Source organism: Microtus pennsylvanicus, chromosome 19 (assembly GCF_037038515.1).
Source record: "Microtus pennsylvanicus isolate mMicPen1 chromosome 19, mMicPen1.hap1, whole genome shotgun sequence".
Classification (NCBI taxonomy): domain Eukaryota; kingdom Metazoa; phylum Chordata; class Mammalia; order Rodentia; family Cricetidae; genus Microtus; species Microtus pennsylvanicus.
Window position 1 is genome coordinate 27,364,972 of NC_134597.1, and position 14,125 is coordinate 27,379,096.

General features: G+C 40.3%; 1 protein-coding gene across 1 annotated transcript in view; it reads left to right on the forward strand.

Moving 5' to 3' along the window:
- The window catches only part of Exoc4 (exocyst complex component 4), a 716,316-nt gene that overhangs the window by 538,650 nt on the left and 163,541 nt on the right, over positions 1 to 14,125 (forward strand). The gene's annotated exons all lie outside the window — the stretch shown is intronic.

Sequence of the window (14,125 nt, forward strand, 5' to 3'; positions counted from 1 at the left end):
ATGCATTTGAATTTTGTGCTAATGTTGTATTTTTAAATATTTGTACTTAGCAAACCAAAGATAAAATAACGACAGCTGAGTCTTTGTACATTTTTAGTTTTTCTACTTTTGAAATGATATGAGTATGTCTCTGTTCTCATCTGCAGTCTAGTGAGAAGAGACAGAAAATATGCGGCCCTAGTTTAGCTTCATGGTGCCTTAAACACCAGAGCTTAATAGTCCCACCCAAAGTTGAAAACACTCACATCCAAAATTTGAACTTTGTGCTTGATACATCTCATTAGACATAGTGTCTGTAGAATTTATTACTGATGTCTAATACCTTACTCCTAAGAGTGATAGCTGCCAAAGGCCAGTGCACCAACCCAGGCCCTCAGCCCAACAATATGAGCCACAGAAAGTAGGTGAAGTAAGGTGAAGTGGGGAGAGCGGGAGAGAGAAAGAGGAAGAGATTTAAAGTTTATTTCCTTGGGCAAAATTATTTTTTCTATTTGAAGCATTAAAACATTCACACCTTTAAAAACAGTGATATAGATTTTATGTTTTGTGTTTCAAGACCTTAGAAAAAGTATTTACTTAATAAAATAAAAAGTTAGCTTCAGAGCGAGTTCCAAGACAGCCAGAGCTACACAGAGAAACCCTGTCTTGAAAAACAAACAGAAAAATTAGATCTCTTGCTCATCTACCCTTTTCCCTAACTAGAATTGTACATTCTAAACACCGGCTGTGTCCTCGAGGGCTGTAGGTATTTCTTGTGTCTGTGACTGTCTCAGAAGGAGACACTTCAAATGTCAGTATTCTGGTTTTTGACCACTTAGAAGCTGCCTCCCCGGGCATTGTGTAGGTGGTTCTATTCCCGCTCCTTTCACACAAGCTTTGGCAGGGTGCCCTGGAGTTTAGCTCATTGGAATGCATCACTGGGATTTCCAAGCTCATTTTAGCCCTTTTCCTCACAAAGAATGTGCTTCAGTAGCTAAAAATCTAAGAAACTGAAGTGTAGATGATGTGGGCCAAAACCTTAGAAGGTGACCTGAAACCTAAGCTTATGTTACATTGAGTGAGCTGGAGATGTCATCTGGGGTAGTGAAGAGTATCCCCTTCCTTGCAGATGAAGAAAGGGACAGAGACTGGCTCAACTCTCCCAAGTCAGTCAGCACGAAAACATGTTGGGAGCCCAGCTCTCCCCTTGGTTAGTCTTTTAGTTTGGGGGCCATGTAACATATTCTGACTTGTTCAACATGGAAAGGTCATGTAGAATAGTTGTTTGTTCCTGGGATGAGCTGGAGTGCTGGGTTTACAACTGCCAGTTTTGGGGTTTTTGTTTGTTTGTTTTGTTTCTAATGAGAGCAGTTTTAGAAATCATTAATTCCCAGATGTTTCACTCCCAGTATGAAGCATATCTTGGGTTGTAGTCTAACCTTGAACAAATTTCCCCTTGCGTGTGTGGATGCTTGCATGCTTGCTCACATGTTCTCTCCCCCTGAACAGGTCCATATGTTCCATTTTACTGGGAGCCAAGCTTTCTGCTCCTTCTCCTCCTCAGAGGGCTCCAGATCTTACTTCAGAGATGCCTGAGTAACCCAGGCTGAAAGAATTTGTAGCAGAGTTTGTCAGCATAATTGATTATTATATGGTGTGAGCCACCAAAGACAGGTGAGCTTGCACAGAGTGGAACAAATATGTATACAGTGTGCATCTCCCATCGGGTCCGCCCGCTCTTCCTCCTCTGACATGTTGATTTATGTATCCCAACTCTTCCCTAATGAATCGTGTCCCACTGTAAGTCACTGGAACCTCCTGCTGACTACCCTTCCTCAGCTAACACAAGAACAGTGAAAGGTCTGCTCTCAATTCCTGGGTGTCTTAGTTGCCCTAGCAGAAATGGTTGAGGATGTGTAATCTTTAAAAGAACAGAATAATCGCATAAAATGCTTGAGTAATATTGCTACCTACCTCAAGAAACAAGTCCGGTATTTACAGATGCTTTGCCCATGACAGAGTCTAGTCAGGGTAGCTTGAGAATGTAAGCAATCTGAATTTAAAAAGCATGTCCCAGCACCTTTAGTGGCAGCTTGCTGTTCTGGCATCCCCTGCAAACCTTCTAAGTGTTATGCCTCCTCCTGTAAACTGCTTCGAGTGTTAGACTTGCTATAAAATAGGGACGCTAATGACTGTTCTACTTTCTCACAATCTGTTAGAGTCTTGACTGAGATATTTACAGTGTGCAGTGTTCTCGGGAATGGGAAGAGGAGTTTTAGAAAGTGCTGTGGTAGCCAAACATTAGGCCAAGCTCAGGGAAGCCAGCTGAAGAAAGGGAGGAAGGACTGTAGGATCCAGAGGGGTCAAGGGCATCACAAGAAAACCTACAGAAACAACTAACCTGGGCTCATAGGAGCTCACAGAGACTGAACTGGCAACCAGGGAGGCTGCATGGGACTTCCCTAGGCCCTCTACATTTACTTGACAGTTGTGTGGCTTGGTCTTCTTGTGGGGCTCCCTCCTTACAATGGGAATGAGGGCTATCTCTGACTCTTTTGTTGATTTTTGAAACCTTATTTCTCATACAGGGTTGATTGCCCAGCCTTAATACAAGGGAGGTACTTAGTCTTACAGCAACTTGATATGCCATGTTTTGTTGCTATCCATGGGAGGCCTACTCTTCTCTGAACAGAAACAGATGAGGAATGAGGGAGGGAGGTGTGGTGGGGGCAAAGGGAACGTGTAGAAGAAGGGAATGAGAGGAGATGAGGGAAGGGAAACTGTTGTGAGGATATAAAATACGTAATTTTTAAAAAAAGAATTAAGAAAGAAAATAAAAGAAATGAAAATACTGTGGTAATGTTGATAGCAGGGCATGGAAAATTATGCTAAGACCAAATTTGAGGAAGAAGTTATAGTACTTTGCCCATCTAGTCTGTCTTTTCATCTTAGGTTTCAGTTCCTGGTGAATTGAAAGTTCAGGGTTTGGGAAAAATAAGAAGGGAGAAGAGGTCGTAGGAGAGGTCTCCGGCTATCCACGAATAGACTCTTGGCTGCTGGTGTGAAAGGCTCCAGTCTCCAGAAGGCTGGTCCAACAGAACATTGTACTGATTACCTTCCTGTTTATCCTGTGCACCTACCTGCTGAGTTCTACGTCACATAGCTGTTTCCAGTGATGCTCTCTCCTCCCTCTCCTTACACTGTGCTGTGGCTTCCTAAAACCATTATAACAATTCGGAACATTATAGAAACCTTCTCCAACAGCTGTCTTGACCTTGCTGAACGACCGAGGATACTAGCATATCATTTACAGTTTAGAAGCAACAAAAACAGCAACTAGAAGATGAACTGTGGATTCAGGCTGCTTGAGTTCAAATACTTGCTGGAACTTTGTGTATTTGTGGACTTTGTTGAACCTGGCACCTTAATTTTTTTTATCTGTAAAATCAAATGTTAGGATCTACAAGTATGCACCTTGTTGAGACCTAAATAAGATTTATCATGAGTAAGATAATGCATATAAATTGTGTAGACTTTATTATAACCTTCTGGATTGTTTCGAATTTTTCTTAAAATGTTGAACCTCAATAAAATAGGAACTGTGTGTGTGTGTGTGTGTGTGTGTGTACACGTGCCTGTTACATAGCCAACACCATCTCAATGATTATTGGATAGTGAAAGATAGTTTGTTCATCTTACAATCCCTATTTTCATCTTAACATAAATTCTATTTACATTTGAGGTTCTTTCCATAATAAAAGAAAAATAGTAATTTTGGGTATTTTACTTTTGACACTCAAAACCACTAAGGGAAGGAATTTATCTTTCAGGATCTCTCTGTTCCCTGTAAACTTATCTAGACTATTACCTTTCAAGTCTTTTTATTTTTTTGTTGTTGCTTTTTTATTCTTTTGAATAAGTTAGCTTTTAAAACCCAGTATTTGTTATGTTAAGGAACTAACAGGGAGACTTCCAATATGTATTTATTTCCTCTGTAGAATGTGGGATATTAGGCCCTTTGGGCAGAGTGTTTAGCTATACACAGCTGTGATGGAAAACTCCAGAAGATGCTGTTGAGTAGAAGATGCCCTCCAGGTTCTTCTTTGGTTGGTACAGGCTTTAGAGTAACTGCCTGACTGCTTAAGGCCAAGTGTTCTTTGCTTCGTCCTCAACATTTTTTCTTACCTCTGTCTGATTTTTGTTGGTGGTGTTTTGTTTTGTTTGAAGTGAAAAATGCTGCTGCAGTACATATTTTACTATATTGATATTTTATTGAAGATCTTCATCCCCACATAAGAAATATATCAGTAGCATGTGAATACTAAGCTAACCGCAATGGCCAAGGAAATTGTCATTTCCTAAGAAAAGTTCATATAAAGTAATTATTCAAGAGGCTCAGCATGTTGCCCGAAGGGAGAAAAAATGGAATATCTTATAGTGAGTTTTATATCTACTTGACAGAGAAATCAAGATTGGCAAGCAGCTTCTAATATACTACTCCCCTGCATATCATATAACAAAAGCAAATTATATTTATAGGAGAAATAATAAAATGTGATCTGTTTGTTATTTCATTAAAAAACAATTACTAATGTAAAACTCTATTTTATTTCTCTCTTGCCTTCTCACTTTAATTATAAAGTCAAGGTCATGGAACATGTTTGAATTATTTCAAATATCATGATTACTTTTCCAAATGCTTTCTAAATTGAATCTCTGGCTTAGTCTATCCATCCCAGGTGATTTTTTTTTTTGTTTACAGCAATTATAGCATATTTATAGTGTTATACTTCCATACTCTGGAACGTTTTCACGTATTTCTATCTACTTTGGAAATGCTAAAAGCCCAACAAGAAATTAGGAATAGCTGTAATTAAGGGATTATATTTTTAAAAATCTAGCTCAGCTAGACCCTGAGCACACTGTTTATCCAAACAGTCCAGCCATAAAGGTAATGAATGCTAGCCAGGGTAAGCAAAACTCTAATGGAGGAAGGACATCCTTATCCCCTTTCTCCATTGTTAAATCCCATACCCTGAAAACGTAAGCTGAGGTTGGTTGTTAACTGTGACACTAGAGAAGCAGGAAGGACATAATAGTACTGTTGTGGAAGGTTCAAGAACAAAGGGCAGCTTTGAGCCCCTTCTTTTTCATTTCCTATGAAATCACTATTCCATCGTCAGTTCCAGTCTTTGTTCCTAGAGGTTTGTGTCTGCTCTCTTCAGCTAACTGAGACTGGAGGATGCGCTCACTGTTGACAAGAACTGCTTCTCCACAATTCTCGTAAAAAAAAATTGAAAGGAAGTCCTCTTGGAGAGAGTTATTTGCTCTCCCACTGACGCTTTATGGTAGCCTAAAAATCTTCCTCCAACTCCATATTTGGAGTAAGGTTAGCCAAGACACTAGTCAAGGATCTGAGTGGTTCGGAAGCAGCCAGACAGGAGAGTGTTTCCATCGTGTTCTTGGGTGTAAAGACTATAGACAGGAGCTTTATATTCTAGAACCAGTCATTAAAGCTCACCTTCCCATGATTCCACACGAGAGGGCTATCAGGGTCATAATCAGTGTGGTATGCAGAGATGACAACTGTGGTTATTTCAGGACTCTGGGCAGCTGGGAACCAACAAGCGGCCTTACTACAACACGTGTGTGTGTGTGTGTGTGTGTGTGTGTGTGTGTGTGTGTGTGTAGTAAATGGCACAAGCATGTAAATATCAAATAGACTGCTCTTTGGAGTCAGTTTTCTTATTCCACCTTTTGAGTCTTGAGGATTGATCTCAGCTTATTAGGCCTAGTGGTAAGTACCTTTATCCAGCGAGCCATCTCTTTAGCCCCTCCCCTTTTTTGCTAACTAGAGAATTATACTGGTTAACAAGATCACTTTGCCTCATACATGGCGCTGCTATTATCCAGGTATGAGACCACTCCAACACAACACACACACACACACACACACACACACACACACACACACACACACACCTGTCTCTTGTCGCAACCTTCCACAAGTTGGTCCTTATTCAGCTAGCTTTTCTGTTCAGACTCCCTCAGGAATTCCCTCCTCCAACCTTGCTAGTCTCTCTCTCTCACTCCCAACCTTTGCCTACATTTTTTCTTTTATCTGAAATAGCTCTATTCCCCTAAGCAGGCAAACCTCACCCATACTCCAGATCCCAGTTAAAATTTACCCTGTTGCTTACATTGTCTTTGTCCATGTTTCCACCCGTTCTGAAGCTGACTCCTGGTTCCTGTTGCAGTAAGGTTATTAACATCAGTCCCAGAAAGAAAAGGCTCCTTCATAAAGAACAGGACTTATAAAAGTACTGTGAATGCTGATAGGTGGGTGTGTGCATCTGTCTCTTCTAACATGCAGATCTTTCTATTTTGATGACTTCAAGTGATTTTGGAAGGGAGCGATAGCGGGAGGAAGATGGGGAAAGGGGAGGGGGGATATTCTTACAGGACTAGTGCTCGGCTCCTCACTGATTTATTTCTGCTACCTGTGCTTCTTTACATTGTAAGGGGCAATTGATAAGTCACCCATAACATGTCATGATATGATGGATATAACAGTAGTTCTTGATTACTTCATTTTAGTTTTTGTTTTTTCCTTTGAAATGTGAAAAAAAGTCAGTAAAAAAAAAACCATTTGCGTTTACAGGACACATGAGGTACAAACTTTGCCCAGTATCAGTGATCTCTTGGTCAAAATGCTTACACATACATGATTGATAATTTATGTCATATATTTTCCAAGTTTTATTAAAATTTTGTGTTTGTTTTTTTTGTATGTATGGGGGAGTGGCACCCAAATGCATGCCATGCATGTGGAGCTCGGAGGAGAACTTGTAGAACTTCACTCTTTCCTTCCACCCTCTGGGTTCTAGGACTCAAACTCAGGTCATCCTACTGAGCCATCTCACTGTCTCATTCTCCAGGGTTTAAATGAGAAAAGAAGCGTATATAATTACTTCTATGAGTTCTGAATTCTAAAGAAGTCTAATATTTTTCTAGTTCTCCAAGATCTGATTTTCTTTTCTTTTTTTGTCTAAGCCAATTATAAACCCTGCTCGATTCTTTAGCCTGCTGAAGGGGCTTTGGGGTGCTTTTCTTTGGCTATACTACAAATACCTTCATCTTTTAAAAAGTGAAACTTTTTGAAGCCCACTTCTTATGTGAAGTGGGTCATCACGTGGTTAGGGACATCAGATTAGATTCATTTGCTGCATCTTGTCATTAGAAAAGGTTTCCAAACATTCAGTCCTATATATGTGTATATTTGATGAGAGATTTGACGGCTGACTGCCTCTCAGCCTACTTTTTGACACATCCGCTCTCCTTTTCCCTTCTCCCCATCACAATGGCACTCAGGTCCCTTGAATCCCATTCTAGTTGATAAGCATGCTGTTTCACTAACCTGAAGGTCTTTCCTCGCACTTTTCTTCAGCCTACAAATACTATTGATAGTTTAAGACTCAGTTCAGTTGCAAATCCCTCTTTCTTACCACTCCCCAGCCATCTGCCCCAGTACCATTAAGTCTTCTTTTTCCATACCTCTGGCTAGGTTTTAGATACACATACTTGTGTGTCCAAAAGACAGGTAGGCATCCTGCCTCTTTAGACTCTGTGCTGCACACAGAAAAGATAGCTTTCTATTTAATAAATTAAAATGACCTTCTTATGCCCTTTAGAATAGCTTTTACCTGGTGGTCACATTTAAAAATATCTTCACATTTAAAAGTGTCTTCACATTTAAAAATACTAGACTATTAAAACAGGACTGACAGGCAGACAGACCACTCTTAGAACTTCCTGAAGGGTACCTGTTTATTTACACAGTGATTTGATAGTTTAAAACTGAAGTTTAAGATCTGCCCGTATGCCACAAACAAATTCTCTATAGCACAAATAGCTCCCATCCTGAAAGTGTCACTACCGACTACCATTGTCTGATCCTGAACTTCTCACTATGGAATCAGACGTAAATACTCTTCTGTAACTACACATTTCCATTCAGCACTTTGTCTGTGTGTTCATCCGTGGAACTGCTCAAGTGGACTGCTAAGCTGTTATTTTTTAAAATTATTTAACTTTATTTTATGTGCAATGGTGTGAGGATGTCAGATCTGGAGCTTGAGTTACACACAGTTGTGAGCTGCTGTGTGGGTGCTGGGAATTGAACCTGGGTCCTCTGGAAGGGCAGTCAGAGCTCTTAACCGCTGAGATATCTCTCCATCCCTAAGCTGTTATTTTTTAGGTCTGTGCCTTGCCTTGCTCTGCACCATCTCATTGTGTGTATTACAGTTTTAGTTTCCATTCCTCTTTGAAGGAATTTTGGTTATTTCCTGTTTTTGCTGTGAATACAAGATGTTTTTATTGAGAATCAAGCTCCAGAGTGCATCTCCAGTGACATACTTGTCTTTATTGAGAATCAAGCTCCAGAGTGCATCTCCAGTGACATACTTGTCTTTATTGAGAATCAAGCTCCAGAGTACATCTCCAGTAACATACTTATACTCTTCCTCGGGGAGGTGGGGATCATGGCATAGACTGTGCTCAAGAAGTACTTACTGAGCACTTTTTGTGTGCCAGGTCTTATATATTTATCTCTCTTACGGAATCTTATAGACCACTGGAAAAGCAATTAAAAGCATGAGAATGTTATAGAAATCAAATATAACATGTTTCAGTACTTATAACAGGAGATGCCATAGCATGGACTTGGGAAGTCTTCCAGCAGGGAGGATGTTCTTGCTGAGATTGGAAAGATAAGAAAATGTTTGCCAGGTAAAGGAGACAGATGACAGAGCATTGTAGACAATGAGACCATGAAGTAGTCATGAGGAATTGAAAGGAATCTGACATAGCTGATCCTTAGATATCTAAAGAGGGAGGATAGGAGGGTAGAAGAATAGGATGGAGATAAAGAGTGGAAGCCGTGTTGTGAAGGGCCTTAGGACGTATCTGAAGAACACATTCTGCATGTTTAGTGTTTTAATTACTATGTGACACCTGCAAACTTTCTTTTCTGACCCAATCTGGTATTCTGTAAGCTTCTTTAGGCTGGGAAAGTTTTCTTTTATGATTTTGTCGGTTATATTTTCTTTGCCTTTGAGTTGGGATTCTTCTCCTTCATATATTCCTACTATTCTTACGTATCTTTTCATGGTGTCCCAGATTTCCTGAATGTTTTGTGTTAGGAATCTCAGAGTTAGCATTTTCTTTGACTGTTTCCTCTACTATATCTTCAGTGCCTGCAATTCTCTCTCTCATCTCTTGTATTCTGTTGGTGATGCTTACATCTGTATTTCCTGTTTGCTTCCCCAGATTTTCTATTTCCAGAATTCCCTCAGTTTGTTTATATTTCAGGTTTTAAACCATTTCCTTTACCTGTTTGATTGGTTTTTTTCTTATATTTCTGCCAAGGGATTTATTGATTTCTTCCATTTTTTTTTTTTGGCTTTTCCTCTATTTCTTTTAGGGAGTTTTTCATTTCCTCATAAGGGCCTAGATCATCTTCATAAAGTTATTTTAAAGGACATTTTTTGTACTTGAGCTGTGTTGGAATGTTCAGGTCTTGCTGTCGTAGGACCACTTGGTTCCTTTCTGTTATTGACTGTGTTCTCACGCTGGCATTTAGGCATCTGGATTTGGGGTGGTTACAGGTGTAGGTATTGATTCCTGCATTTGTCTTTGTTGTTTGTTCCTTTGTTTTCTGTTTCCTCTCTTGTCTTCTGGCCTGAGTGGCCAGGGATTCTTCTGATAACTGGCAGTCTTCAGGTGCAGTAAGGTGTCTCTGCCAAGGTTTGCACGACCTTGGATGCCTGTGTCTAGCCTGGCCTCCTATAAAGTCTTCTTCTGAAGTTGAGGACCAGAATATGGAACCCATTGAAGGGGGTGCTCTTCTTCTGACTGTTGTGGGCTGAACCTGCGCCTGTGTAGCCCACTGTTCTCCTGGCTGGTGGTACGGGCTGTACCTGTTCCTGTGGAGTCTGCTGGAGTTGCAGGGAAGGCTGGCCATGGAGAGGATGATGAGGTTGGTGGGACTGGGCAGCAGAGTGGGCCTTGGGGGAGTGGAATCTAGTGGGGGATAGTGGTCCAGCTAGCAGGCTGGTCACTCGCCTGCTTGAAGGCAGACATCTTAAGTGCAAAGAAGGTCAGTGTTTTTATTCATGCAGTGGCTGTGCAGTCCACATATTTCAGCACCTAGAAGATCCTTTCCTTCACTCTCAGAATCTACCTCCTTGAAGGGAAGCCACTATTCTAACTGATCTCATCAATGATTACTCTTGTCTGTGTGTGTGTGTGTGTGTGTGTGTGTGTGTGTGTGTGTGTGTGTGTGTGTGTGTGGTTTTGTTTTTGCCCACCCCAGACCCCGAATGTACTATGTATTACTTCACTGAATACAATTTATAGATAACTACGGTGTGTGAACTATTATATGGCCCAGTGTTGGTGATATGAAAAAATGGTCCTTGGCATTATTTTATATTTATGGTTGTGAGCCCAGCCTCCAACGGCTGAGCCATCTCTCCAGCCCTTGGCATTATTTTAAAAAAGAAAAAAAATGACAGCCAAGTGACATGAGACAGTCAAGTGAGCCAGTGGTTACCAGAGCCCATTTAGATATTGGGCTGACATTGTTTATCCAAGGAGTTTTCATGGCCCAGAAGAGGACAGTTAAAGTGGGTAACACGTGCTAATATGTCAAGAAAGGCATTCACGACATAGGAAGAGCACTGTAGACTGATAGATCTAGGGATTTGAAGGCCCAGAGTCAGGGGTTAGCAGGATGCAAGCATGGGATGGATGATTGGTATTCTAGTGTGGCTTAGCAAGGAATGTGCAGGCTCCCTGGAACTGAAGAGAAACATAGACAGGTTGAAGAACCAAAGCTAAGCAGGTTTGTAGTATAAGAGAGGAAATGGGTGGATAGGAAACAGAACCCTTAAATTCTCCCTCTGTATGTTCAAACATGTTATGGGACCTTCCTGTAAGCAAACACTATAATCAAAGAGCTGGAAAAGTCAATCTAAAACTGTAGTCTACAAATACATTTCAGCAGCTGTAAAGGGGTGGGCTATTGCAAATGTTTTTGTGCTGTGAGGAGTTTTTTTAAGTTCATTAATTAGAATAAGATTGCATACTGTAGTCATCCCCTGAAGATTCATAGTAGCATTAGTATTGTGAAGGCTTTCAAACCTCCCAGGAAAGAAACAACTTCAGTTTTCTTTATCTAACCATTTTCTGAAGCATTTGAGAATGGACCCAATTTTTTATAATAGTAATATCAGTATCATTTTAGGGAGCCCAGTTTTGACAACAGTAATCTGGGTCTCAAGGGAAAGAAAACCAATGATCTCCATTCATAAGCTTTATCTATCTATCTATCTATCTATCTATCTATCTATCTATCTATCTATCTATCTATCTATCTGTGCAATGATGAGGATCAATTCTGGGACTACCCACATAATGGCAAGCATTCCACCATTGAGTTACACCTTAACACTATGTAATCTTTTTTCCAATGCATAACCAAATTGCTGGTTCTTATATACTCACTTCCATTTTGGAGTGCTCTTGCATCCCTGTAATAAACTTCAGTTGTTTATTTTTCATTGAATTAGCTCTCTGGAATTTTTTTCTTCTTCTTTTTTTTTGTTATGCTCAGACTTTATTACCTGCTAATAAGTTGTAAGAAATGTGAATTTAGCTGTTCCTAAACAAATATAAATCATTTCAAATGTGTTTAATAGGAATTATAATGAATAAAATCACTTTTACTTATTATGAAGTCCTTATGCTCATGGTGGCAAACTTCTAAATTAATAAATAATGAGCCAGTAAATCAATGGTGATGCTAAAGAAATCAAATAAATAAAAACAGGATTGACCTTGTTGAAATTCAATGTTTCCAGCATTTACCTGTCAGAGCCACTGATTTGGAAATCGTTGTGGACCTTTTTTCCCATAAAAATGCCCATCATTGTGCAAAGTGCAGTTCCGCCTTCCTTGAGGAGAATGCAGTGATTGATTATCCCGAGGGCTGTGCTGACAAGGTAAACCAGCCAAAGAGCTGGGAAATTGTATAGAATCATAGAGCATCACATGGGTGCCATGTCGAGCACAGCCATTGGAATTAAATTGTGCCTTTCTAGTTAGTCTGTGCCAGTACTCCTGCTCACCCCCAAAACCTCGACCACCGGAGACTATTCAGTCTACCTCTCTCCTCCAAACTCTGTCGGTTCCGTTCTTATTACCCCAAAGCACGTGGTAGGTACAGAATAAACCTCCCTCACCCAAGAGATTGTAAGATACAGGGGCCTGTTTCCCACATGCCTTGCCTACATGACCATCAGGAGAAGTTTTTATATTTCCTACATGAGTACTCTTTTATTAGTTCTGAAGATCCTGGCATGTGATGAGCAAGTGGAAGGATGTGGGATGAACAAAAAGGAAGGGGCATGTTGGTCACTTTTAAGAAGCTGATAATCTAGTTGGGGACACCTACAATAGCCTGAGAACAGCTATACACTAATTCAGCCAGTGTCAAAGCACCAATGCACAGATTGAATACATTAGTCTTGTGGACCAATAAAGGCGCAATCAAATTATCCTTGTGATTAGTGGACTAAATTGAGTCATAATAAAGGAAGGGGCTACCCAAGCTACCCCAGAGCTGATTATCAATCGTGTAATTGAAGACAGAACCAGGCCTTCTCCTAATGACCAAAGTAATCTCCCCATGTTCATCTTGCAATGCTGTAGAATTGAAGCAGGCTCTGTGAGGATTGCTGAGCTCCTCTGCTTTATTAATTGCTATCCACATTTTGTAGGATATCCTGTGTTCTGAATTGGGATGAGGATTTTAGATGCTTAACGTGGGGACATGTAGCTGGGCAGAATCAATTCCTGTCAGTCACACACAAATACAGAGGAATGGGATTATAGATCAGGGTGAAGCTGCAGTGCTTTAATCTCAAAATCAATACAGAAAAGGAAGTTGAACTTGTGAGGATTCTATAGAGACTGTAATTTGCTTCCCTACGAGGTTAGCCTTACATAATATAATGCTCCTTTCTTCTTTCCTTCTAATTATTTCAGTAGGTGTGGGGAGGGGAGAGGAAGGCATAGTAGGCAGAAGCCTGTACCACCAAATCATCACAAATAAGCACACAACTGTAACTCATAATCCAGGCTAATCCTCCATTGTATATACTTTTATCTGTTCTTTTTATTTTGGGGAAACATTATCTAAAACCCTGATCCTATTGTGCATCTTTAAGCATAGTAAAATGCTCTTGATTCCTTTCTAGGTCACAATGAGAGTGGGAAAAATATTTTCTTTATGACTAAGCCTGCTATAGCATGTGTAATTTTATTTAAATAAATATATAACATATTCTTTATTGACCAAAGGATTCCAGACTGCTAAGCATGTGATTAATATTTACCTCAGTATAAATCTGCTCTTTTTGCAAGAGACATAATGGTTTAAACACCTCAGTCTTTTTTAACCAAAGATTCAGAGTTTATTGAATGTTCCTTTTTTCAGAATTGACACTAATTTGCTTATTTTTCTCTTTGGAAGTTCTTTGATTCAGTTTTAAAGTCTTAGTCTGTGTGGGCCCTTCTCAATGGTACGGACAATTATGCCGTTATCTGGCTCCTGACTTCCCTCAAGAACTCACGAGTTAAAGTCTTACTCTCTGAGAAGAGCGATTGGAAGGCTGTGGATGCTCTAGAGTGGAGTATAGCGGGCAGTCCTCAGGCCTCTAGGCGCGTGTCCATGGAGGGGACTGCAGAGTCCAACACCCTTCTCTTCTCTTAGGCTCCAGCCATGGCTTGGACAGTTATTTCACCATGTGATTCCACCATGGTGTGCTGCCTCACCAAAGGCCAAAACAATACAGCAAGTTATGGATTGAAACCTCCAAACTGAGCCAAATAGCCTTTCTCTTGGGAAGCTGGTTATCCCACTTGATTGTTATAGTAACAGGAATAAATGTGAAACACAGTAAATGGGCTATGGACAGAACTCGGGGCCAGTGTTAGATCAGAATGGGATAGAAAAGTGAGCAGAGCCTGGAGCTCTTGCTTTTTTTGTCTCGTCTTTCTCAGCCTGTTTACTGCTGTTTTCCCG